Source organism: Haematobia irritans, chromosome 1, assembly GCF_050003625.1.
Source record: "Haematobia irritans isolate KBUSLIRL chromosome 1, ASM5000362v1, whole genome shotgun sequence".
In the NCBI taxonomy this organism is placed as follows: Eukaryota; Metazoa; Arthropoda; class Insecta; order Diptera; family Muscidae; genus Haematobia; species Haematobia irritans.
The window spans coordinates 59,104,347-59,130,687 of record NC_134397.1 but is presented as its reverse complement, the minus strand read 5'-3'; the positions used below and the strand labels follow the sequence as shown (position 1 = coordinate 59,130,687).

The window sequence follows — 26,341 nt, the reverse complement described above, 5'->3', positions numbered from 1 at the left end:
TTTTTTTTTAATTATTTTTTTTTATTAATATTAATTTTTTTTATAAACATAATTTAAAATAAAATAAAATTTTAGCAGACAGTAAGAACAGATTTCTATAATATGGAGAAATTTTAATAAATAGAAAATTCTTAATGTTTATTAAAAAAAAAAAAATAAATAAATTTTCAGAGACTCATTTTTGAAAGGGTATGGTCAGGGAAAGGAGCGTAAAGTAGCGCTAGGCAAATATTTGAGCAACACGAGTGTCACAATTTTTTCAAGGAAATTTACTCACAATTTTATTCCTATAGAAATTTTGTCAAAATTTTATTTCTATAGAAAATTTTCTCAAAAGTTTTTTTCCTATAGAAATAAAATGTTTACAAAATTTTGCGTTAGTGTTGAATTTTAGTTTATCAAACGTTATCCCCAAATATTTCACATCATTTTTGAAAGGGATGTTAATACCATTCAAAGACAGGTATAAATTTTTACTTTCTGGGACAACAAAGTTTTTACATTTTCCCGAAGCATTTCTAATGCAAATTGCTTCACTTTTTGACGCGTTAATTCTTATGCCCCATTGATCGTAAAACTGTCCCACTCTTGCGAGGTGGTTATCAACTTTAAGTAATGCTATTTGAGGCGATTCATCATGGACATATATTAAAGAATCGTCTGCATACAACAGCCCCGTTGACTCGTTAGAACTATGGGGAAAATCATGTACATACACGCAAAGAAAAAAAACGTTTGGAAAACGTGTACCGAAAACGTTTTTCTTTCGTTAGAGTTTTTTGAATTGCTTCGAAAAGTATACACTTTTATCACCAAAAAATTCGTTTGTTTCAAAATTTTTATTTTTTCTTTAAAAAAGTTATTTTTGAATCAAAAACACAATCCATTTCGTTTATCTCAAATTTTTTTTCAAAATTTTATTTCTATAGAAAATTTAGTCAAAATTTTAATTGTATAGAAATTTTCTTTACAATTTTTGTTTCTAAAGAATTTTTTAAAAATTTCTGTTTCTATAGAAATTTTTTTCAAAATTTTTGTTTCTATAGAAAATTTTGTCAAATTTTTATTTATATAGAAAATTATGTCAACATTTTATTTTTATAGAAAATTTTGTCAAAATTTTATTGGTATAGAATTTTTTTTCTATAGAACATTTTGTCAAAATTGTTGTTTCTACAGAAAATATTTTCAAAATTTTAGTTCTATAGCATTTTTTTTAATTTTTGTTTCTATAAATTATTTTTTCAAAATTTTTGTTTCTATAGAAAATTTTGTCAAATTTTTATTCCTATAGAAAATTATGTCAACATTTTATTTTTATAGAAAATTTTGTTAAAATTTTTGTTTCTATAGAACAGTTTGTGAAAATTTTATTTATATAGAAAATGTTGTCCAAATTTTATTTCTATAGAAAATTTTCTCAAAATTGTATTTCTATAGAAAATTGTGTCAACATTTTTTTCTTCCTTTTTTCCTTCAATTATTAGACACCATTACGGAGTGAATCCCTAATTTCGAGATCAAACTTTAACACATCTAATTTATCCCAAAAAAGTACTTAGACTTAAAAATGTTGATAATTATATATCCATAATACATGTACCCTTTCATTTTATTTACTAATACAAAAAAGAGCTCAAACAAAGTCTATCGCTAAGTAAAAACTAACATTACAAATGATATCTCCAAGGGTAAGAGATCCTCAAACTTAATGCTTAATGTGATGCAAGAAGAAAGAAAAATGGAGGGTTATTAAAAAATCATGTGGCTGTCATTTGGTCAAAAATTGTTTTTTAAACTGCCTGAATAACAAGAAACTCCACATTAGCAGTACAAATCTGAAAAAGCCTGGCAATCAGCTACAAATATTCAACCACATTGAGGAGAATAGCGGCGAAAATTAGAAAACGAATGAAAAAACAACTGAAACGACCAAAACAACACTTTGAAAATCATCATCATCGTCGTCGTCGTCAACAAAAAATTGCATTTCTTTCGCACAAGAATGCTAGAGGGAGGGCGCGCGCCTGCGCAAAAGGTAATGTTGTTCATACAATGGTATTAGGCGGCTATTTTACTTGTCCATTAAACCGAATGCCAAACTGGCCGAATGGCCAATATGTGGAGCCATGGCTTAAAGTCCATAATATGGAATATTTGTGGATGTTGAGGAGTGAAGGCTATGGAAGTATCTTATGTCTCTAATATGATTTCATTTGATGCTGGACACTCAAAAGGACGGACGAACGGACATATATACAGACCTACAGTAGGTTTTTGAAATTTCAAATGTGTTTGCTTTAATGTGTTATGCCATCTATCTCGAGTTGCTGAAGCTGCTGTGCTGTTATGCTGTTCATTCCAGAATACTAGAATGACTGGCAGTCATAGTTTGCCACACATCCAGAGGACAGTGAGCCTGATATCTAGCCTATAGGCTAGTGAGTTGGTGGACACCAGGTCTGACCGAGGCTATCTATATACATTATATACCCTAATGTTGAGTGTTATGAGGAAGAAGTCAAAGCAACCACTAAGCAGATCGCAGCAAGCTGGCCCGCAATACACATAAAAGCAACTGTCAGAGCTCCACACTTAACAATTTTATGTGCATTTCTAACTGTAGTTTTTGATTTTCTGTTCTGTTCATTGTTTTTGTTGGCTTTTCTTTATATTCGACGACTGTTCGATTGTTTAACAAAACTCCGATGAAAATGGATGTTGCTGCTGTTACTTCTGATGATGATGATGACTACACCTCATCTCTTAGCCTTACTTCTATACTTAAAAGTTTTTTAAAATACAAACACAAGTGGTCTACTAATAGCATTTAATTTGTTTCCTGGTAAAAGGCTCAAACAGACAAGGTTAAAATGGTGTCAGGTTCAGTGGGGTCATATTTCTATACAGGAGGAGGAGGAGGAGCATGTAGGATCGAATATTTTTCTGTTGGAATGTCATATATGAAAATATGTATATTATTAGCAAATTTGTTGGATAGATTAGGTTGGATAATTGTGGCTACTTTGTTGTTACAGATAGACTTACAGTCCATTTCTCATTCTCTGATTAGTAATTAAGCGGAAGATGAACTAAGGTTGGTATAAATTAAAAGGACTGTCAAAGTCCATTGTGAACTTCCTCGAATGGTAAACTTGAGTATTGCCCCATTTAATAAGAAGGTAAAATTGCCGAAACAGCTGACTACCGAAAATTTTCTACACACTGTGGAACAGGGTATTATAAGTTATTGCATATGTTTGCAACACCCAGAAGGAGACGAGATAGGCACATGGTGTCTTTGGCAAAAATGCTCAGGGTGGGCTCCTGAGTCGATATAGCCATGTCCGTCTGTCCGTGAACACATTTTTGTAATCAAAGTCTAGGTCGCAGTTTTAGTCCAATCGACTTAAAATTTGGCACAAGTATATGTTTTGGCTCAGAATAGAACCCTATTGATTTTGGAAGAAATCGGTTCAGATTTAGATATAGCTCCCATATGTATATTTCGCCCGATATGGACTTATATGGCCCCAGAAGCCACAGTTTTACCCTAATTTGCTTAAAATTTTGCACAAGAAGAACAATTAGTACTATAGTCAAGTGTGCCAAATTTCATTGAAATCGGTTCAGATTTAGATATAGCTCCCATATATATCTTTCGCCCGATAAGGACTAATACGGGCCCAGAAGCCAGAGTTTTACCCCAATTTGGTTGAAATTTTGCACTAGAAGTACAATTAGTAGTGTAGTCAAGTGTGACAAATTTTACTGAAATCGGTTCAGATTTAGATATAGCTCCCATATAACAGTTTGGCTGATAAGTCCCCGGGCTAACAAAGAAAAACACATCTTTTTGTCAAAATTCGTTTTTATTATTCAACATAGTTCCCTTCAAGAGCGATACAACGATTATAACGATCTTCCAATTTTTTGATACTATTTTGGTAGTATTCCTTCGGTTTTGCCTCAAAATAGGCCTCAGTTTCGGCGATCACCTCTTAATTGCAGCCAAATTTTTTCCCTGCGAGCATCCTTTTGAGGTCTGAGAACAAGAAAAAGTCGCTGGGGTCCAGATCTGGAGAATACGGTGGGTGGGAAGCAATTCGAAGCCCAATTCATGAATTTTTGCCGTCGTTCTCAATAACTTGTGGCACGGTGCGTTGTCTTGGTGGAACAACACTTTTTTCTTCTTCATATGGGTCCGTTTTGCCCCGATTTCGACCTTCAAACGCTCCAATAACGCCATATAATAGTCACTGTTGATGGTTTTTCCCTTCTCAAGATAATCGATAAAAATTATTCCATGCGCATCCCAAAAACCAGAGGCCATTACTTTGCCAGCGGACTTTTGAGTCTTTCCACGCTTCGGAGACGGTTCACCGGTCGCTGTCCACTCAGCCGACTGTCGATTGTACTCAGGAGTGTAGTGATGGAGCCATGTTTCATCCATTGTCACATATCGACGGAAAAACTCGGGTGTATTACGAGTTAACAGCTGCAAACACCGCTCAGAATCATCAACACTTTGTTGTTTTTGGTCAAATGTGAGCTCGCGCGATACCCATTTTGCACAGAGCTTCCGCATATCAAAATATTGATGAATGATATGACCAACAAGTTCCTTTGATATCTTTAAGCCCTGTGCTATCTCGATCAACTTCATTTTACGGTCATTCAAAATCATTTTGTGGATTTTTTTGATGTTTTCGTCGGTAACCACCTCTTTCGGGCGTCCACTGCGTTCACCGTCCTCCGTACTCATTTCACCACGCTTGAATTTTGCATACCAATCAATTATTGTTGATTTCCCTCGGGCAGAGTCCCGAAACTCATTATCAAGCCAAGTTTTTGCTTCTCCACCGTATTTTTCCCCTTCAGAAAACAGTATTTTATCAAAACACGAAATTCATTTTTTTTCCGTTTTTTTTCACAATAACAAAAGTTGCTTCACAAAAGGCGCTCTATAAGTCAAACTAATTGACTTACAGATGTCAAATTTTGACACGAATCATTTGAAGGTTGGTACTATATAAAAATAGTATGTATTTAATACTAGCGACGCCATCTATGTGTCAGACCGGGGACTTATCAGCCAACCTGTTACATATTTCATTTTGGTTTTTATAAAAAGTGTATAATGATTTAAAAACCAAATTTGTCATAATTAAATCCAAAACATTTCCCAAAAATGTGGGAAATGTTTTGGATGACCTTCAGGGTCTATAATTCTAACAGCTTCACAGAAGAAGAGAATTCTTTCCAAAACGAATTGAAGGAGTAGATATTCACCATCTCCCAGATACATTTCTGATTTGCTCAAATCTGATTTGCTGAAACTAGTTCATCTAATAGACAAGGCCACTGAGATACTCCCAGGCGTGAAAGTTTTCTTATTCAAAGAATGCTGTCCATTTCCATTTTTAAACTCAATAATAGGGAACCTCTTTTTATATCCACATCTTGGAACTGAATATTTTGGGAATCTAACATATGAATTATTCTTTATTATGAATTACTTATGGCTATGAAATACTCATGAGTATGAAATACTCATGAGTATGAAATACTCATGAGTATGAAGTACAAATGAGTATGAATTACTCATGGGTATGAATTATGCATGAATGTGAGTTATTGATTTTCTCAAACCATTTAGTCTAATAGACAAGACCACTCAGATACTGCCAGGCGCGAGTATAAAAAAATAATTTCCATTTCTATTTTTTTTTAACTCAATAAAAAAGTGTTGTACATTTAGGGAAGTTATGAATTACTCATGAGTATGAAGTACGAATGGGTATGAATTACTCCTGACTGAGAAATACTGTGAAACTCTATAGAAATTTGCATAAATTTTATTAAAATCGCAGATTGAGTAAATTTACGGACTCCTTAGCCATAATTTTATTACAACCTTACTAATTTTTCTCCTTATTTGTTTTTCTTCACTTACTATGAAATTTACTAATATTTATTTTATTAGCTATGTTAGCTCTATGCAACTTTAGTCTATCTAACTTGATTCCACATAATAATGTCTATCATATTTTCCCGAAATTCACAGTTTCCTAATATCTTTGGTTTTGTCCAACCTAATTTTCAAAGAATCTTCAGAAGCCCACTCCCCCATCCACTACTTATAATTTTAATTGCCTGATTTTGTTTAATTTTAAAATTCAAATTTCAGGTAGATTTCTTTGCACTCAATTCAATGAAATTTTAGTTTACGGACAAAAAAAAAAAAAAATAAATCCCATAAAAACCTTTTCGCCCACCAACTTTATTGTTTCCACATTTCCTGTGTCCGCTCCATTGGGCTAACACAACGTATGATGATATGCCTTTCTTTGGGGTACGTACAGCAGGGTCTGATGCTGATAGATGTCTTGTGGATGAGTTGGTTACTTCGAATCGTTTCCCTCCTCAATTGGTCTGTCCTTATGTTTTTTTATAATCGCGCGAATAAAACCATTTAGTTTGATGTGATGTTTGCACTCATTTAAATATTTATAATTATTAAGATTTATTAGAACAAAAGAATGAGAAGAAGATTTGTATGTATTTGTATTCGATTTTTTGTTTTTTGAGAATATTATGCGCCAAGTGTGGGAATTTTTATAAATTAAAAGAAGAAGATAATGAAGAAAAGAGGTGGAGTTTAATGCGTTTTGGAAAATTTTCTACATGAATTAAAGGTTAAAAGATTCTACTAATAAGTCAATGGAGAACATGACAATTTTGAATATACATGATAAGGTGAAGAATTGACACTGAAAAAATTAAATATTTGAAATGTATTTCTATTCCCCGACGATCATGTTCAATCTTATTCTTAGAAATTTAAAGAAGACACACATACACATAAAACATCTACGATGCTATTTTTGCTACTTTGTTTCCAATCATTGATTAAACTTCAGTGGTTAAAATTAACTTGATAGTTTTGTAAGATGCCATGTGCTCACTCTATAATGATCATTAAAATGAATTCGATTAAAATCATTGACGTCAGAGGCATTTTTCAAAGATAAATGATCCTTTATTTAATTTAAGGAAGGGGATTTTAAAGGCGTATTTAGGCTTGTTTTGTTTTGGGTACAAAAACTCCAAAATTTGTATTTTAAGGTTTAAAACATCCCAAATAAATATTTCAATTTGTAATGGATAAAATTCTCAAATAATAATGAGTTGACAATAATTTTAGAAAAATTATATATAATTTTCCACAAAACTACGATTATTTTTTTTTTCTAATTTTTCTTAAATTTCTTCTTAAAATTATTCACAATAAATCTCTATTGTGTTTTAAAAATTTTGTCAAAATTTTATTTCTATAGAAAATTTTGTCAAAATTTTTGACATAGAAAATTTTATTTCTATAGAAAATATTATTTCTATAGGAAATTTTGTCAAAATTTTATTTCTAAAGAAAATATTGTATATATAACTTTTATTTTTATAGAAAATTTTGTCAAAATTTTATTTCTAAAAAAAATATTGTCAATATTTTAATTCTATAGAAAATTTTATCAAAATTTTATTTCTATTAAAAAATTTGTCAACATTTTGTTTTTATAGAAAATGTTGTCAACATTTTATTTATATAGAAAATTTTGTCAAAATTTTATTTCTATGGAAAATTTTGTAAAAATTTTATTTCTAAAGAACATTTTGTCAAAATGTTTATGTTTGTTTTGAATTTATTTCGGCATAAGCCGGCTATCATTAAAAACCTTTTTTTCGGGAGGTTCAAGTGTGGTTCATTGTTGGGTTTAATGAACTGCCTGAATTTATTCTGATAATTGGTTGATAGTTTTGCTGCAAGTAGAGGATGCTGATGAGGAATGTGGTTATTCCGAAACGTGCGTCCATCCAACCATCTTGCAGTCTATAGGGCTTTGCCCAAATAAATTTGACAAACATTCTTCTCCTCTGTTGGTTAAGCTACACTTGTAGTTTAGTCAATGTATGGTTTTAAGCTGCAATAAAAACAACAACAAAATTTCATTTCTATAGAAAATTTTGTCACAATTTTATTTCTATAGAAAATTTTGTAAAAATTTTATTTTGTTAACATTTTATTTCTATAGAAAATTTTGTCAACATTTGATATCTATAGAAAATTTTGTCAAAATTTTATTTCTATAGAAAATTTTGTGAAAATTTTATTTCTATAGAAAATTTTATTTCTATAGAAAATTTTGTGAAAATTTTATTTCTATAGAAAATTTTGTCAAAATTTTATTTCGGTGGAAATTTCTATTGAAAAATTTGTCAAAATTTCATTTCTATCGAAAATTTTGTCAAAATTTTATTTCTATAAAAATTTTTGTGAACTTTTCAATTCTATAGAAAATTTTGTCAAAATTTTATTTCTATTGAAAAATTTGTCAAAATTTTATTTTTATAGAAAATTTTGTCAAAATTTTATTTCTATAGAAAATTTTGTCAAAATTTTATTTCTATAGAAAATTTTGTCAAAATTTTATTTCTATAGAAAATTTTGTCAAAATTTTATTTCTATAGAAAATTTTGTCAAAATTTTATTTCGGTGGAAATTTCTATTGAAAAATTTGTCAAAATTTCATTTCTATCGAAAATTTTGTCAAAATTTTATTTCTATAAAAATTTTTGTGAACTTTTCAATTCTATAGAAAATTTTGTCAAAATTTTATTTCTATTGAAAAATTTGTCAAAATTTTATTTTTATAGAAAATTTTGTCAAAATTTTATTTCTATAGAAAATTTTGTCAAAATTTTATTTTTATAGAAAATTTTGTCAACATTTTATTTCTATAGAAAATTTTGTCAAAATTTTTTCTAGAAAATGTTGTCAAAATTTTATTTCTAAAAAATTTTTTTGTCAAAATTTTATTTCTATGGAAAACTTACAAAAAAAAAATATATATATATTTATAGAAAATTTTGTCACGATTTTATTTGTATAGAAAATTTTGTTAAAATTTTATTTCTATAGAAAATTTTGTCAAAATTTTATATCTATAGAAAATTTTGTAAAAATTTTTTCTATAGAAAATGTTGTAAAAATTTTATTTCTATAGAAAATTATGCCAAATTTTATTTCTAACATTTTTTTTTTTGTCAAAATTTTATTTCTATGGAAAACTTTAGAAAAAAATTTATTTCTATAGAAAATTTTGTCACAATTTTATTTGTATAGAAAATGTTGGTAAAATTTTATATCTATAGAAAATTTTGTCAAAATTTCATTTCTATAGAAAACTTTGTCAAAATTTTGTATCTATAGAAAATTTTGTCAAAATTTTGTATCTATAGAAAATTTTGTCAAAATTTTATTTCTATAGAAAATGTTGTCAAAATTTTATTTCTATAGAAAATTTTGTCAAAATTTTATTTCTATAGAAAATTTTGTCAAAATTTTATTTCTATAGAAAATTTTGTCAAAATTTTATTTCTATAGAAAATTTTGTCAAAATTTTATTTCTATAGAAAATTTTGTCAAAATTTTATTTCTATAGAAAATGTTGTCAAAATTTTTGCTGTAGAAAATGTTGTTAAAATTTTATTTCTATAGAAAATTATGCCAAATTTTATTTCTAAAAAATTTTTTGTCAAACTATTTCTATGGAAAACTTTAGAAAAAAAAATTATTTCTAAAGAATATTTTATCAAAATTTTATTTCTATAGAAAATTTTGTCACAAGTTTATTTCTATAGAAAATTTTGTAAAAATTTTATTTCTATAGAAAATTTTGTCACAATTTTATTTCTATAGAAAATTTTGTTAAAATTTTATTTCTATAGAAAATTCTGACAAATATTTTCTTGCTATAGAAAATTTTATCAAAATTTTATATCTATAGAAAATTTAGTCAAAATTTTGTATCTATAGGAAATTTTGTCAACATTTGATATCTATAGAAAATTTTGTCAACCTTTTATATCTATAGAACATTTTGCCAAAATTTTATTTGTATAGAAAATTTTGTCAAAATGTTATTTGTATAGAAAATTTTGTCAAAATTTTTTTCTATAGAAAATTTTGTAAAAATTGTATTTCTATATAAAATGTTGTCAAAATTTTATTTCTATTGAAAATTTTTTAAAAATTTTATTTCTATAGAAAATTTTGTAAAAATTTTATTTCTATAGAAAATTTTGTTTAAATTTTATTTTTATAGAAAATTTTGTCAAATATTATCTTGCTATAGAAAATTTTGTCAAAATTTTATTTCTATAGAAAATCTTGTCAAAATTTTATTTCTATAGAAAATCTTGTCAAAATTTTATTTCTATAGAAAATCTTGTCAAAATTTTATTTCTATAGAAGATCTTATCAAAATTTTATTTCTTTAGAAAATTTTGTCAAAATTTTATTTCTATATAAAATTTTGTCAAAATTTTATTTCTATATAAAATTTTGAAATTTTTGTCAAAATGTTATTTGTACAGAAAATTTTGTCAAAATTTTATTTGTACAGAAAATTTTTTCAAATATTTTTTTGCTATAGAAAATTTGATCAAAATTTTATAATAGTGTTGCCAGATGTCACAAAATACTGTTGATTGGATCTTGCACACACTCCTTTAAATCAATTAATTTACTTATAATGAGAGGCTGTAAGCACATTACATTTTATTACTAAACACCTTTAAATGATTAAAGAATTGTGAGCAATAGGGAAATACAAGCAAAGAATTTATGTCACAATACGAAATGGCAATAAAAATTATAGATAATCGATAATAAATAAAAAGAACAAAGATTTGCCATGATTGTTGGAAAACCAGGTAGAAGATATGTTTTGGGAGTCAAACTCCCAAAAAAAAGGAGATGGCACGTTGTTTTTTTTTTTTCTTTACTTTTGTTAATATAATTGAGAAAATTATTAAGGAATTTTAATACTACAACAGAATGACACAAAAGCCAACGCGATGAAACTCACACAAAATTCCATAGGATTGGATGCGGAAAAAAATAACGAAACATTGTCCAAATTGTTTCGGGTAAAAATGGATAAAAGGGTGGTAGAAGCGGGTTACATTCGATATATATTTTTGGTTTAGTTTTCGTTGGCGGTATAATTTTATTGATCTTCACATCTAAACTGATGGTATCTGGCTTCCAAAAACAAAGCTGAATGAAAACCAAACAAAAAAAATCCAATACAATTTCACTCTGTATCCCCAGCAGCATATGCATAAACAATATACAAACCTACATATGTATATAAAATTTCTTTGAATGTGTGATGGGGCAAAAGACCTAAACGGAAGAACCACATTTTAACAGAAATATTCACTTAAATAACAATATTTTGTGGACCAAATTTACTGGAAATGAGATGATGGTGAAACACCAGAAGACACCATAATGCTAAGGTGATTACGTGTGTGTGTGTGTGTGTGTGTGTGGTGCCATTGGAAATTTTGCAAAAGAAGGACGGACAGTCGAATGGATAGACAGACGGACAGACAGACATTGAAATTCGATTCCCATATTTCAAGGAGCCAAGAAAATTGAGTTGGTTTGCTATCGAACGTTTATTAACTGCCTGAAAAAAAGGTTACACTATGGTTGATCATTTGTTGTTGTTTTTGGGTACCACCATATTGATTCTCAATCTTTATATAATCATGCCAACTGAATTTGGTTTCTTTATCTTGATATATTGTTGTCATCATTAAAGGAGATATAGGAAGGTTATATAGTATATGGTTGGTCAAAACATTTTTGTATTTCTTGCCTACCCAATCTATTATTTTCTTAGAAAAAGAATTCAGCATTTAAAAGATACAGAATTTCACTAAATCAACGAATCACAATAGAACATTTTCGGTAATTTATAAATACAGTGAAACCTCTGCAACTTGGATAAAAAGTGGATAATTGTCGTGAGTTGTTTGTTATATTAACACATTAAAATTAACCTCTCATAATTGGGCATCTTCCAAATGTGGAAAAAACTTAGTCAACCGTGGGTGTTCACTTCTGAGAGGTTTCACTGTATTTTTTTTTTTGACAACTATAATATACCCAGCAAAAAAATCGTCGCCAAAAAAGTAATGAAAATGTTCTTTTTGGATCCGGAAGTGGTTCAAAATTGAATTGAATAGGACGGAAGTCCTCCATTTCAACAGCCGGTGCACTGAGTTTGCATCACTTCTTTAGGTGTGATCCGAATTCAATGTTTTGGATGTAAATTAAAAAATTCTGTGATATTTTGTCAAATAAATAATTTTTCATAATTTTTAATGGATTCTAACGCTTGTCTGAAACGTTTGACCTCAAATATTTTAAAAAATTTACAATTTTTTCAGATAGGATTTAGCATTTTTTTCGACAAAATTTAAATAATTTGTACCTTTTTATGAATTCTTATATTGTTTTTAACAAATTTGAAATAAAAAAAGTTAAAATTACCCATTAAAAATATGAAAAAACATGTTTTAAAAAATTGAATGAAAAGAACTTCCTGGGTAGTTAAAATAAAGAACATCATTGGGAGTAGATCTTCTGGAAGTGCTTTTAAAGTTGTGCCTTTGGTAGGTCTGTTTTCTTTTATTACTGAATACAACATACACATTTTAAGCTATCCAAAACATCCTCGCACTGTTGGTCTATTCAGACCATTTCATTTATTCAAATCTCATCAGTAAAATGAAGTCTCATCTATTCACAATAACCATTTATTGTGAATAATGAATATTATATGTATTAAAAATATAGAATTTCACTTATTGCTATTGTTGTGCAATTTTGAATATGCTCCAGATAACTAAGTATTGAGTTTTCGTTTAGTCCTATACGGCTCCAGCCTAATGCTACCGTGAATCATCTGCTACCTGAAAACAAACCACCTTGTCAACACTGGCGAGATGTGCATTAAAGATCTGCTTTGTACAGCGATTATACATAGCAAATACATCGTACAAAAAAGTATACTAGTATTAATAAAAAAGTAATTTTATGTTTTAATAAATCACAATTATATTTCTTCGATTCGCAGTATCAGATTATTGTGACTTATGGACATGATTTAATTTAAAAAATTGCTAATTATGTTAAAGTGAATGAGCCTGGTATTCAAAATGGCATCATTCGTTCCACTTTATTTAGTATAAATCTCTAGAATACTCTTATGTTATTGTTAATTTCTCAATCTGTCCAATGTAAACTGGCACATTATTGTGAATGCAGACATAATGGAAATAGGGATACAAAATCGACAAATAGTTTTTTATGGTCCAAGGGCAGAATAAATACCCACGGCATTATCATTTGAGAATAGTTCGATTTGTATAATACCAACAAATTATTGTGAATTACTATTATAGTAAAATGAAAGTTTACACATACATATGTCACCACCTATTTTCTTTATAGTCCAGCTCACTAGTACAAATCTCAAGAATATACTTTTGTTGTCATTTGTTAAATCTGTTCAATACAGATAATCTGCTAGATTATTGTGAATGCAGATATAATGGAAGTAGGAAATGGAAAATCGAAAAATAGTTTTTGAATTCATGTACCTATGGTTCATGTGGCAGTAAAAATATCCATAGCATTATCATTTGGCGTTAGCTCAATGTGTATAATGCATACTAACAAATTATTGTGAATTGGCATTATAATAAAGTGAAAGTTAATGTATACATATGGTGTCACCTATTTTCTTTGTAGTTTCAAGAATATTCTTATGTTGTCATTTGTCCGTTGTCAACCTGTCCGTTGTAAACTAGCGGTTTATTGTGAATACAGATATAAATATGAGATGTTAATGGAAGAAGAGATGCAAAAATGGAAAATTAGTTGTTGAATCCAACAACAAATCTCGACAGTTGATGTTAGCTCAATTTGTAAATGCATACTAACAAATTATTGTGAATTACTATTATAATAAAATGAAGGTAATCCCATAGACCAATTAAAATAGAGACATACCTTGATAATTCACCATGGTTTTGTTTATTTGCAGTCATTCCACTCAATTGCGCAGTCAAGCGACTCAATTTCTTTTTTGGAAAACGAGAATTACCGTACAAATCAGTCAATTTGCATTACAAAAAAGGTGTGGATGTATAGAATTTTATATGTTTTTACAATATTTGGTGTTTCATCAAGAAAACAAAGGAAAGAAAACAAATTAAAGCCAAATTAAAAAATCACTCAATTGCAGACGGAAAAGAGCCCTCTACGGTGTGCAGACAAACTACAGCGCTGTCTATACCTTAATTGGTCTATGGTAATACAAACATATGATGTCACCTATGCCCTATTTAGGCCAGCTCATTAGTATAAATTTCTAGAATATTGTGAATGCTCATATAATCGAAGTAGGGATACAAAAATCGAAAATTAGTTTTTAAATACAGGTACCTATGGTCCAAGAGGTAGTATAAATATACACAGTAGCTCAATTTGTATAATCCATGCAAGAAAATTATTGTGAATTACAACAATAAAATATTAATGTATACCTATGATACAAAAATCGAAAATTAGTTTTTAAATACAGGTACCTATGGCCCAAGAGACAGTATACATCTCCACATTATTATCATTTGAGGTTAACTCAATTTATATAATCCATGCTAGTAAATTATTGTGAATTACTACAATAAAATATAATTTAATGTATACCTATGGCGTCGTCGTTAGTTGGCTTACCATCAACGATTTGTCAAAGAAATTTCGTTAATGTCGATATTTGATACAAAAATCGAAAATTAGTTTTTAAATACAGGTACCTATGGCCCAAGAGACAGTATACATCTCCACATTATTATCATTTGAGGTTAACTCAATTTATATAATCCATGCTAGTAAATTATTGTGAATTACTACAATAAAATATAATTTAATGTATACCTATGGCGTCGTCGTTAGTTGGCTTACCATCGACGATTTGTCAAAGAAATGTCGTTAATGTCGATATTTTGGCCAATCGATTTTATGTTAATAATTTCAAAAATGTCTTTAGACGACATTTTAATTTATTCTATTAGCAAACTTCTTAATTGTCTATTAATATTCCTCAAGTACCATTTTGGGGTATGTGTATATTTACAATGATTTCCGTTTCTATTGACTTTTTAAAGATTATTCTTAAGATTAATAAAAAAAACTATCCATAACAAAGGCTTAGACGAATGGTCCTTTTTCGGTCAGATTCAGACCAACGTTTCATTTGCCATTTTCAATTTGTGAAGCACGTGATGATGACGTGGTGGTTGAAATGTGTCCATAAACATAAGAAAGAACATTGCACATCAAAGGCAAACAAAAAAATCTGGACCCCAAAACAGCAATTAGGGATGCCATACATAGAAATTCTAATCATAAACATCCTCAAATTTAAAATAAAAACAAAAAAAAAAACTAAATCACCACACAAGTATTGCTGTTACTTATTATAAATGATATTTCCTTTATATAAACATACAAATAAAATTATTACAATAATATTAATGAGAGTATACCCTGAATGAAATGTAAGAAAATCAACTGGAAATTTCAGTCTTGATGCTGAATTATTGTTAGTTCAATCACAATAGTAATCAAAATACGTATTTGTGAATTTTTCTATTAAATAACAGTATAAATTACGTTTACGAAGCTATGGAAAGTTTTCTACGTTTCTATGGAAAGAGTTGCAATTGAAAAGAATACCAACGTAAAATACCAAAATACCTATAATAAATCCAAATTGACATCCCTATAGTCTTCCCATCACTGACTTCACTTGACTCCCTCTTTCGACTAAACAAAACACAAAAATTGAATTATCGTGGATGGTGGCACATATTACATGCAATGAGTCATGATATGAAGATGAAATGGTAAAAAAGGGAATATTTTTGTTCTGCATAACCCACAATGGAGAAAAAAGAAAAATCGTAATAAGATTTCAATGGTATGCTTTCCCCATCTTCCGGAAACCTTTCTTACCCTTTCCCAAAATTGCCATTGATTAAAACATGTTTGTAGTTTTGTTAAGAGATTATGCTTAACTGCGTCATTGATAATTTACTGGCTTATCTCCCCCCATATCTATTTTGCCTCTTGTTGGAGAATCACCCCATCAAGACATTCATCTGGAAAATGTCATTCGTTTTTTTTTATGCGACGCAATAATAATTTTTCTAACATATGAATATTCGAAAAAAAAATGTTTCATATTGAAATTAAAATATTTTTTTATTTTAACTTATATGTGAATATTTGTAAAACAATTTTAGCAGTTTAGAACAAGTCACAAAAAAGTAACGGATAAACTCGTTTCTGCTGTTAAAAACCCTACAATCTCCAAAAAGGCCGATTTCAAGAATAGAGTCAATATAATATTTAGTAATTGTTAATTTTGGACTAAAGAAAAAATATTCATAAACAATTTAGAAAATAAATTATTAGGCCCAAAGAAAAAAACTCTGTTATTTATGACCAAAACCAACAGATCAGAAATTTTTTTTTTAATTTCTTAATATCAGAACCATTACAAATATGTCAAAAGTTTGATGAAGGTCTACAATTCAATTACACTCACATAAAAATCTCTGTTAATAATAGCAAACAAAATAGAATTTTCAGCAAATGGCTCCAATATTGAACTAGGTTAGGTTAGGTTAGATTATGTGGCAGCCCGATGTATCAGGCTCACTTAGACTATTCAGTCCATTGTGACACCACATTGGTGAACTTCTCTCTTATCACTGAGTGCTGCCCGATTCCATGTTAAGCTCAATGACAAGGGACCTCCTTTTTATAGCCGAGTCCGAACGGCGTCCCACATTCCAGTGAAACCACTTAGAGAAGCTTTGAAACCCTCAGAAATGTCACCAGCATTACTGAGGTGGGATAATCCACCGCTGAAAAACTTTTTGGTGTTCGGTCGTAGCAGGAATCAAACCCACGACCTTGTGTATGCAAGGCGGGCATGCTAACCATTGCACCACCGTGGGTCCCCTTTTTTATTGAACTAACAGACTTTCTGCTGAAAATTCATAATTTCCTAAAAATGTTTGATGTGATGCTTTGAAATACTTATAAAAAAAAAATCTCTTTATAAATCCGACTGGTATTTTTCAACAGACTAATTGCTGTCTTTTAACATTTGTTTTTGCTATAACAGTAAAATATATTAAATTTTCTAAGAGAAAATTTTTGCTAAATAGTCCATGGCATGCTAATGGTTGGAGTAGATGGATACAAATAATAAATGTGTGCTGATAAACTTCTATTTTTACGCCTACACAGAAAAAAAATTCACGTAAATTTTTTCAATTAAGAACTTGATTGAGTTTCAAAAAATATTCTATTAAACATTTAATTGATTCAACAAATTTTTTAATTGAAACAAAAATTAATCACACAAATTAATAGTATCAATTAATTTTTTAATTGGATCAATTAATTTTTTAATTGGATCAATTAATTTTTTATTTGGATCAATTAATTTTTTAATTCCATCAATTAATTTTTTAATTGATACTATCCTTTCTGTGATTGAAGACATTTCAATTAAAAAATTAATTGGAACAATTAATTTCGTGATTGAATCAGAATTATTTTGTGTGTAGATCAGCAATATATTGTTTGCTTTAATTGTAAATAAAAGTTGTCTAAATTGGAAAGTATGTACTACTGAAAGAAAAGTTTTCTTTTCTGAGGAAAGAATTTTCTTTAACCGCAAAAAATTAAGAGATATTTGTTATCTCTCTCGCTCTTAGAAAAAATACTTTATAAGAAAGAAAAAAAATCGTTTGTCTAAAATTTCGTTCAATAGGAACGTAGTTTTTCTTTGGATGTGTCTGCTTTCATGTTTTCAAACAAATAAAAATTACAATGTTTGCAAAATTTTTTGTTGTCCGTATAACTTATTTATCCGAATTAAAATATACGAGGGCAGTTCGGAAACTTCTTAGCCTAGCCCAAAAAACGCGGTATAAACAGCAAAATGTTTTGTTTCGATCTGGCAACTCCTTCATATAGAAACAGAAAGATGTCGACCAAACATACATGTTTGATTTGACTGCACTGAAAAAACAGTGAACCCACCAGGAGAGAAAATTTTGTTATTTTTAGAAAAAATTAGAAACGCAGATATCACACCGATTTCACGAAAATAAGTAAAGTTTTTTCGACAAATTCAAGAAAATTTATTAGACAAAATAATTTTTTTTTCACTTATTAAAGGAAATTTCGTAGCTTGAAAGAAAACACTGGAGTTCGAAATTGCAAATATGGCTTTAGTGCCATACGAAGTTCAAGATGAGCGCATAATTGTTTAAAAATTTACAATTTTTATTAGACAAAATTATTATTTTTCACTTATTAAAGGAAATTTCGTAGCTTGAAAGAAAACACTGGAGTTCAAAATTGCAAATATGGCTTTAGTGCCATACGAAGTTCAAGATGAGCTCATTATTGTTTAAATATACAAATTTTAAAAAATACTGAACTATTGTGTAGGAGACACGAATTTAGTTAATCTTGCTTCACTTGGGTATAATTTTTTCCTCTGTTTTAGTTAACGCAAAAAGTTATTAAAGCCATAAAATCTTTCTTAAAACGTAATAATTCCATGAACTAGGTTAGGCTAGGTGGCAGCCCGATGTATCGGGCTCACATAGACTATTCGGTCCATTGTGATAAATTCCACGAACTAAAAAAACAATTAAATCAGCTTTAGTGAAGTATAGTGTTCACTTTTTTTCAGTGTGATTTTTTTTACTAACAATTTACTTTTGGTGTTTCACAATGCTTCCATTTAACACTACGAGTATCAACTTTCTAAGAACTTTTTAAATTTACCCTTTTATCATAAAAAATGCAATGAAATGTTTTGTGACATATTGTCAAGTGGCCTCTTCACATTCCATATCTAATAACTATTCGGGGATGTTATTCGGTTGTAGTATGTTAAGGAGAATTTACTTTTTGGGAATATTGTACATGTTGTGCCCTTGGGTAATTTATGGTCGAATAAATTTCTTATTATAAATGTTAATGGGTGGTCTTCGATTTCCATTCTATTTGGGGAGTTAGGTGTGTCCTAATCTGTAAACATCCCCATTATCAGTGAATCAAATCAAAAAAGTGATAAAAGAGATTTTCTTAAAAGTAAAACGCAATTGTTGGGATTTATGTGTTATTAAAGGTGATGTAAAAAATACTGCTGATTTCAATAATTTCAAAAAATTGTACTTGGCAAAATTGTTTTTAATGTAGACTTATAATCTTGCAAAAATTGTCTATTTTTCTTTCTGCTAGTAAAACCACCGATTACAACATTTATTGTATGCTAGACGACTTTCTAAAAAATTTCCACCAAAAATATTGCGAAACATTGTTATCGATCTTTATGTTTTCGTGCCATGTGAAAAAAGCGTATACCATGTTTTTGATTTTCAGTCTATAGAAAATCAGTCACTCAATATGGAATCAATTTGGGTTTCTGCATTTTTGAAAGGTCATATAGTTTGTATGAAAATTCTTCATTGATTATCAAAAATGAATATTTTCAAAATTTTGACCTGAGAATTCATTCAAATTCTAACAATGTTTTTACTTTTCTCTTGGCACATATTGTATGTGTTCGTTTCGTACTGGGCACAAAATGTGAAGTGAATCGCCTTTCGACATAGAGAAACCAAAATCAAATTTCTTTCTATTTAAATAAGAAAGAAGCCTATCGTTCGATATACAGAAAAACAGCATTAATGACAATAATAAATTTAAAATAACTGATTTTTTTTTCGTATATAAAAATTTCACTGTCATTCATTGATTATTTACATCGCCAATTTCCGCTAAATTTTTGTTACCCATAAGATATGACACGTCGTTATCGACTGTTTGATTCATATATTTTTGCAGTGAAGCTTCAAAATATTATTTCCCATTCCTGATCAAAAACTGGATGCGAGAGGTCCTACTAAGATTTCAAAATTTATTCAACGGAAAATGAATAGGTTTCTTATAAATCCAGCCCTCGAAAATTCAACTTTATGCTTTCCAGTAAACTTTTTGCTGCTTTAGTAAGAGAGAAGTTCACCAATGTGGTATCACAATGGACTGAATAACCTAAGTGAGCCTGATACATCGGGCTGCCACCTAACCTAACCTTGCTGCTTTAGTAGATTTTAGTGTAATGTCTACTAATAAATTTATTTGAGTGTAATTTTCGAAATATCGGCCCCACGTATTTGTTATTTATAATTTTTCATAAAATTAAAATAAAATTAAAAATGTTTTGAAAAAAAAACCTATAGTATTCGAGATAAATCCCGTGTAAAAATGTTGCCTTTTTTCTAAACTTTTATTCCATTAAACAAGTATATACAGCAATAAGTTCGGCCGGGCCGAATCTTAAATACCCACCACCATGAACCAATTATTAGGGTTTCCTTTGAAATTTCAGGAGGGCTTGAGGACTTGTGGACACTTCCCGAAGATAAATTTAAAGATTTCACCTATGAAGACTATATCAGATTCTGGATTTATAAGAACCATTTTTGTTTGAGTTTTAGAGGAATCATTAACATCTCTTGTAAGTGTGCAAGAAAATTATAAAATAACGTCTTGATTTGAAATCTTAAATCTGTAGAAGTAAAATCTGGAAATTTTACATTGAGTTTCAAGCAATTTTCATGATCAGTGCGCCTTCTACACCCTCAAGAAGTGAAGTCGGTCTATATGGAGGCATTACCAAATGGACCGATAAAAACTTAATCCGATACACGTTTTTGTGAGCCTAAAATACCAGAATATTTACAATTTCAGGCATATCAGATAAAAACTACGGTTTCTAGAAACCCAAGGAGTTAAATCGGGAGATCGTTCTTATGGGGGCTATACTAAAATATGGACCCATACTCACCATTTTCGGCACACCTCTTTGTGACCCGAAAATACCTCTAGATTTCCAATTTCAGGCAAATAGGATAAAAACTTCGGATTCTAGAAGCCCAAGAAGTAAAATTGGGAAATCGATCTATATGGGGGCTATACCAAAATATGGACCGATACTCACCATTTTCGGCACACCTCTTTATGGTCCTAAAATACCTCTAGATTTCCAATTTCAGACAAATTGGATAAAAACTACGGTTTCTATAAGCCTAAGACCCCAAATCGGGAGATCGGTCTATATGGGGGCTATACCAAAATATGGACCGATACTCACAATTTTTGGCACACGTATTTGTGGTCCTACAATACCTCTATATTTCCAATTTCAGGTAAATTTAATAAAAACTGCGGCTTCTATAAGCCCAAGAAGTAAAATCGGGAGATCGGTCTATATGGGGGCTATACCAAAATATGGACCGATACTCACAATTTTTGGCACACGTATTTGTGGTCCTACAATACCTCTAGATTTCCAATTTCAGGTAAATTGAATAAAAACTGCGGTTTCTATAAGTCCAAGAAGTAAAATCGGGAGATCGGTCTATATGGGGGCTATACCAAAACGTGGACCGATACTCACCATTTTTGGCACACCTCTTTATGGTCATAAAATACTTCCAGATTTCAAATTTCAGGCAAATTGGATAAAAACTACGATTTCTATAAGCCCAAGACCCCAAATCGGGAGGTCGGTTTATATGGGGACTATATCAAAATCTGGACCGATATAGCCCATCTTCGAACTTGACCTGCCTGCAGACAAAAGACGAGCTTGTGCAAAATTTCAGCACGATTGCTTCATTATTGAAGACTGTAGCGTGATTACAACAGACAGACAGACAGACAGACAGACAGACAGACAGACAGACGGACATCGTTATATCGTCTTAGAATTTCTCCCTGATCAAGAATATATATACTTTATATAGTCGGAAATCGATATTTCGATGTGTTACAAACGGAATGACAAACTTATTATACCCCCGTCACCATTCTATGGTGGTGGGTATAAAAATTAATTAGCATAAGAAAATTTTGGTCCCAATAGTAGTTTGTATATAAAGCCTAGTACTAAGATCACGTTTTCGCTCCATATAAAAAACATTAGCGCGGAATAAATGCGAAATCTTTGTTTTGAGTATATTCAGACTCATATTTATACAACCCTGGATTTTTCGCACGAAAAAATAGACAGACATATTATTTCGCATAAATAAGTTAACATCCCTGAGTTTACAGAGATAGATGAAGATATTCGTTTTTCGCATAAACGAACTTAGTACTAAGCATAAGCTGTAAATATGGTATAAAGTTAAACATATTCTAACCATTTGAAAAACAATTTATTGACAGATTATCGAATGAATTTGTATGGTAAAAGTAGACAGGCAGGATCTTTTTTTTTATATATAGATAAATTGAAAAGAAAACGCAAAAAAAAATATTTTATCTTCAATCACGAAATTAATTGATCCAATTAATTTTTAATTGAAATGTCTTCAATCAACAAAATAATATCAATAAAAAAATTTATTGAAAGTCTATTACGAAATTAATTGATACTATTAATTTTTGTGATTGATTTTTGTTTCAATTAAAAAATTTATTGAATCAATTAAATTTTTAGTTGAATATTTTTTGAAATTCAACTAAGTTTTTAATTGTGTAGTTTTGTTTTATTAGTGAACCTTGTAATTAATTATTATTTGTAAAATTTCGTTATACGATGTTGTTTTTCAATCTACATATATACATTTTTGAAGTTTTTTTTTGCAATATGGTAAACAGCGTTGCCACAATGAATTTTTATCTTGGACCAACATTTTTCCAAAATTGGACCAAACTTCGTACCAGCGGACCATTTTTCGATATTGAATTAATATAATTTAAAAGATAAAATTTTTCCAAAATTTTACTTCGATAGCAAAATTTTATTTCTATTAAAATTTTTATTTCTATAGAAAAGTTTATCCAAATTTTATTTCTATTCTGATTATTAATTTTGTTCGGCTTCAGGTCATAGAAACAATCGATTATTGATTTGTTTTAATATTTATTTCCAATATTTCGGTTAGTGCCACTAACCATCTTCTATAGAAAATTTTGTCAAAATTTCATTTCTTTAGGAAATTTTGTCAAAATTCCATTTCTATAGAAAATTTTGTCAAAATTTTATTTCTATAGAAAATTTTATCCAAAATTTTATTTCTATAAAAAATTTTGTTAAAATTTTATTTCTATAGAAATTTTGTCAAAATTTCATTTCTTTAGGAAATTTTGTCAAAATTCCATTTCTATAGAAAATTTTGTTAAAATTTTATTTCTATAGAAAATTTTATCCAAATTTTATTTCTATAAAAAATTTTATCCAAATTTTATTTCTATAGAAAATTTTGTCAAAATTCCATTTCTATAGAAAATTTTATCCAAATTTTATTTCTATAAAAAATTTTGTCAAAATTTTATTTCTATAGAAAATTTTGTCAAAATTTCATTTCTTTAGAAAATTTTATCCAAATTTTATTTCTATAGAGAATTTTGTCAAAATTTTATTTCTATAGAAAATTTTATTTCTATAGAAAATTTTGTCAACATTTTATTTTATAGGACATTTCGTCCAAATTTTATTTCTTTAGAAAATTTTATCCAATTTTATTTTAATTTTGTCAAAATTCCATTTCTATAGAAAATTTTGTCAAAATTTTATTTCTATAGAAAATTTTATCCAAATTTTATTTCTATAGAAAATTTTGTCAAAATTCCATTTCCATAGAAAATTTTATCCAAATTTTATTTCTATAAAAAATTTTGTCAAAATTTTATTTCTATAGAAAATTTTGTCAAAATTTCATTTCATTAGAAAATTTTATCCAAATTTTATTTCTATAGAGAATTTTTTAAAAATTTTATTTCTATAGAAAATTGTATCAAAATTTTATTTCTATAAAAAATTTTGTCAACATTTTATTTTATAGGACATTTCGTCCAAATTTTATTTCAATAGAAAATTTTGTCCACATTTTATGTCTATAGAAAATTTTGTTCACATTTTATGTCTATAGAAAATTTTATCCAAATTTTATTTCTATAGAAAATTTTGTCAAAATTTCATTTCTTTAGGAAATTTTGTCAAAATTTTATTTCTTTAGAAAATTTAGCCAAAAATAGAACTGATTTTTAATACTTTTTAGTTAACTTTATAAAAATGGAACTAAATTGTATTACAAACGCCGAAATGAAATGACGATATAAAATAAGTAAATATTTTTCGACAAATTCACGAAAAAATTTTAGGCCCAATTATTTTTGTTTCTTTTTTTCGTAATTTGAGAATAAAATTGGAGTTCAAAATTTAAAAAAATATCCTTAGCGCCATATTAAGGCATTTGTGGTAAATTTTACAAATTTTAAGAAAAATTCTGAACAATTCTGTGGGATATACGAATTTAGTAAATGTATAGCATTATTTTTTAGTTATTTAACTAATGTACGCAAAAATGATTAAAATCAATTCATGGAAAAAATAGAATTAAATTGGTGCCCTAGAGGGTTCACTTTTTTTTTTTTTTTTTGTGTACAATTTGTGTTCTAAAACAAACTGAACTATAATTAGAATAATAACATACATTGTTATTATAAATCAATAGGTTTTTTTAATAAAATGAATTTATGAATTCTATGAAATACTAGCAATATGGTAACACCGGAAATACGTTGCAAATATGTAACATCATTATTATAATATAAACACAAAAATACAACAAAAGCAATAAATTACCTCGTTTGCAGAACTGCTATACTCTCACGAGAGAATAAAGTCAATGTCAACTCGTGCTAATGGGTTTCTCGGTTTTGCAATGACGATGTAACAAATCTATTAGGGAACTAGCGAGTGCTCTTCATCATCAAGTACATTGCTGAAGTGAGGAGTAAGTCAAACAAAGATCATGCAAAACGAAGTAGCGGTGTAGCGAAATACAAAATATTTATGAAGATGTTAATATTTCAATAATGACGACTCAGGATTTTTTTTGTCGTCATCTCTTCTTTTCGTTCTTGGTAATCCATTTTCAAAAACTGTCCTATTATGTTTCTCATGTCGATTATGACAAAAGGAGATCATGATCAGATGAAGGGGGAATTTAAAAAAAAAATACAACTCAAAGCATACGATGATGAAGAAAATGATGCTTGAGTGAAGCGGTTGGAGGAGGAATATTTTTCATTTCATAATGAAGGAAACAAATTGCACTGTCAGCAGAAACATTAACACAACTCAAAAATCACTGATGTGTACACATACAACAAATGACCAAGAGTAATAATCGTCTTCTCAAATAACGGTTAAGAATAATAAACATAGATTTTTTTTGTATCAAGAAATAGGTATTTCATCTTGTGAAAAAATAAGGAGAGAGGTCTCTCTAGGCATAGGCATAGTGAAAGAAATACCAACACTAACGGTAAATCAAAAATCTAAAATGGTTAGAAATAGGTATGGTTGGTTGGTTTGCCTTACTCCACCCACCAAATAGATTTGTTACAACGGTTATTATTGTTCGGTGTTGCCAGCTGATATGGGAAATTGTTTTTCTAAATAAAGCACCAACATTCGTAGTTTTTGTCTTTTTTCGAGAAGGGATTTCCATCAGACGACATTATTGTTCAAATATACTCTTCACTCTCTTTGTCTTTCGATGAATAGCATAACGGTTATTATATTATTTATTGTTCATTCTAAAATTTTTTATATTTGTTTAAAAAAAATTGTTATTTTAAAATTACCGTTACATTGCAAAATTTAATGTTGTTTTATCTTCACACACGAAAATTTTAATAAAACCACACACCGAGAAAATTCAAAAAAAATTCGTTAGAAGCAACACGTTGTTAATATGAGTCCTCTTCACATGTTGCTTTCTTAGGTCCGAGCCAAATCTTTTATCACCACATAACACACACTTATAAATTTCTTGTATTTTTTTTCTTTTCCCACAATTCGCACTAACTTCATGAGCCGCGCTTTACGTACTGTTCCTCTGCAAGGAGCGAGCGCGAATGAAAAAATGTTTCCTTAAAATTGAAGTTTGCCCTTCTTTTTCTTTTGAAGAAAGAAAACGCACAACCACACACACATACATACACATACTGAAAACAAAAACGCCAAAAACATCGGGACAAACTCATACGAATGGCGAAACGAACTTGAGCCAGTCTTTCTACCAACAGCATTAAGCACCAATGAGTACAACATAATTTGCTCGTTCAAACATGACGGTCATACCAAATCGAACATTTGCGACCACGTTGTTTTCAATCTTCCTAGGGAAGAAGAATATTACGACGTTATAATGAAATTCTACCAAATGTTGGACATTCAAGTGGGTAAGAAGAAAAAAAAGGAAATAAATGGTAGAGAGGTTGAAAAAATTTCAAACT

At 29.0% G+C, this 26,341-nt stretch overlaps 1 long non-coding RNA gene across 1 annotated transcript in view; it reads right to left on the bottom strand.

The window, feature by feature from the left end:
* LOC142221025 (uncharacterized) overlaps positions 1 to 25,991 on the bottom strand; it is a 58,087-nt gene extending 32,096 nt beyond the window's left edge. The window contains exons 1-2 of the long non-coding RNA XR_012717940.1: positions 25,865 to 25,991; positions 24,681 to 25,639 (exon numbers count right to left, since the gene is read on the bottom strand). This is a non-coding gene — a long non-coding RNA (uncharacterized LOC142221025). The remainder of the gene's footprint in view (positions 1 to 24,680; positions 25,640 to 25,864) is intronic.
* Positions 25,992 to 26,341: the final 350 nt, after the last annotated feature.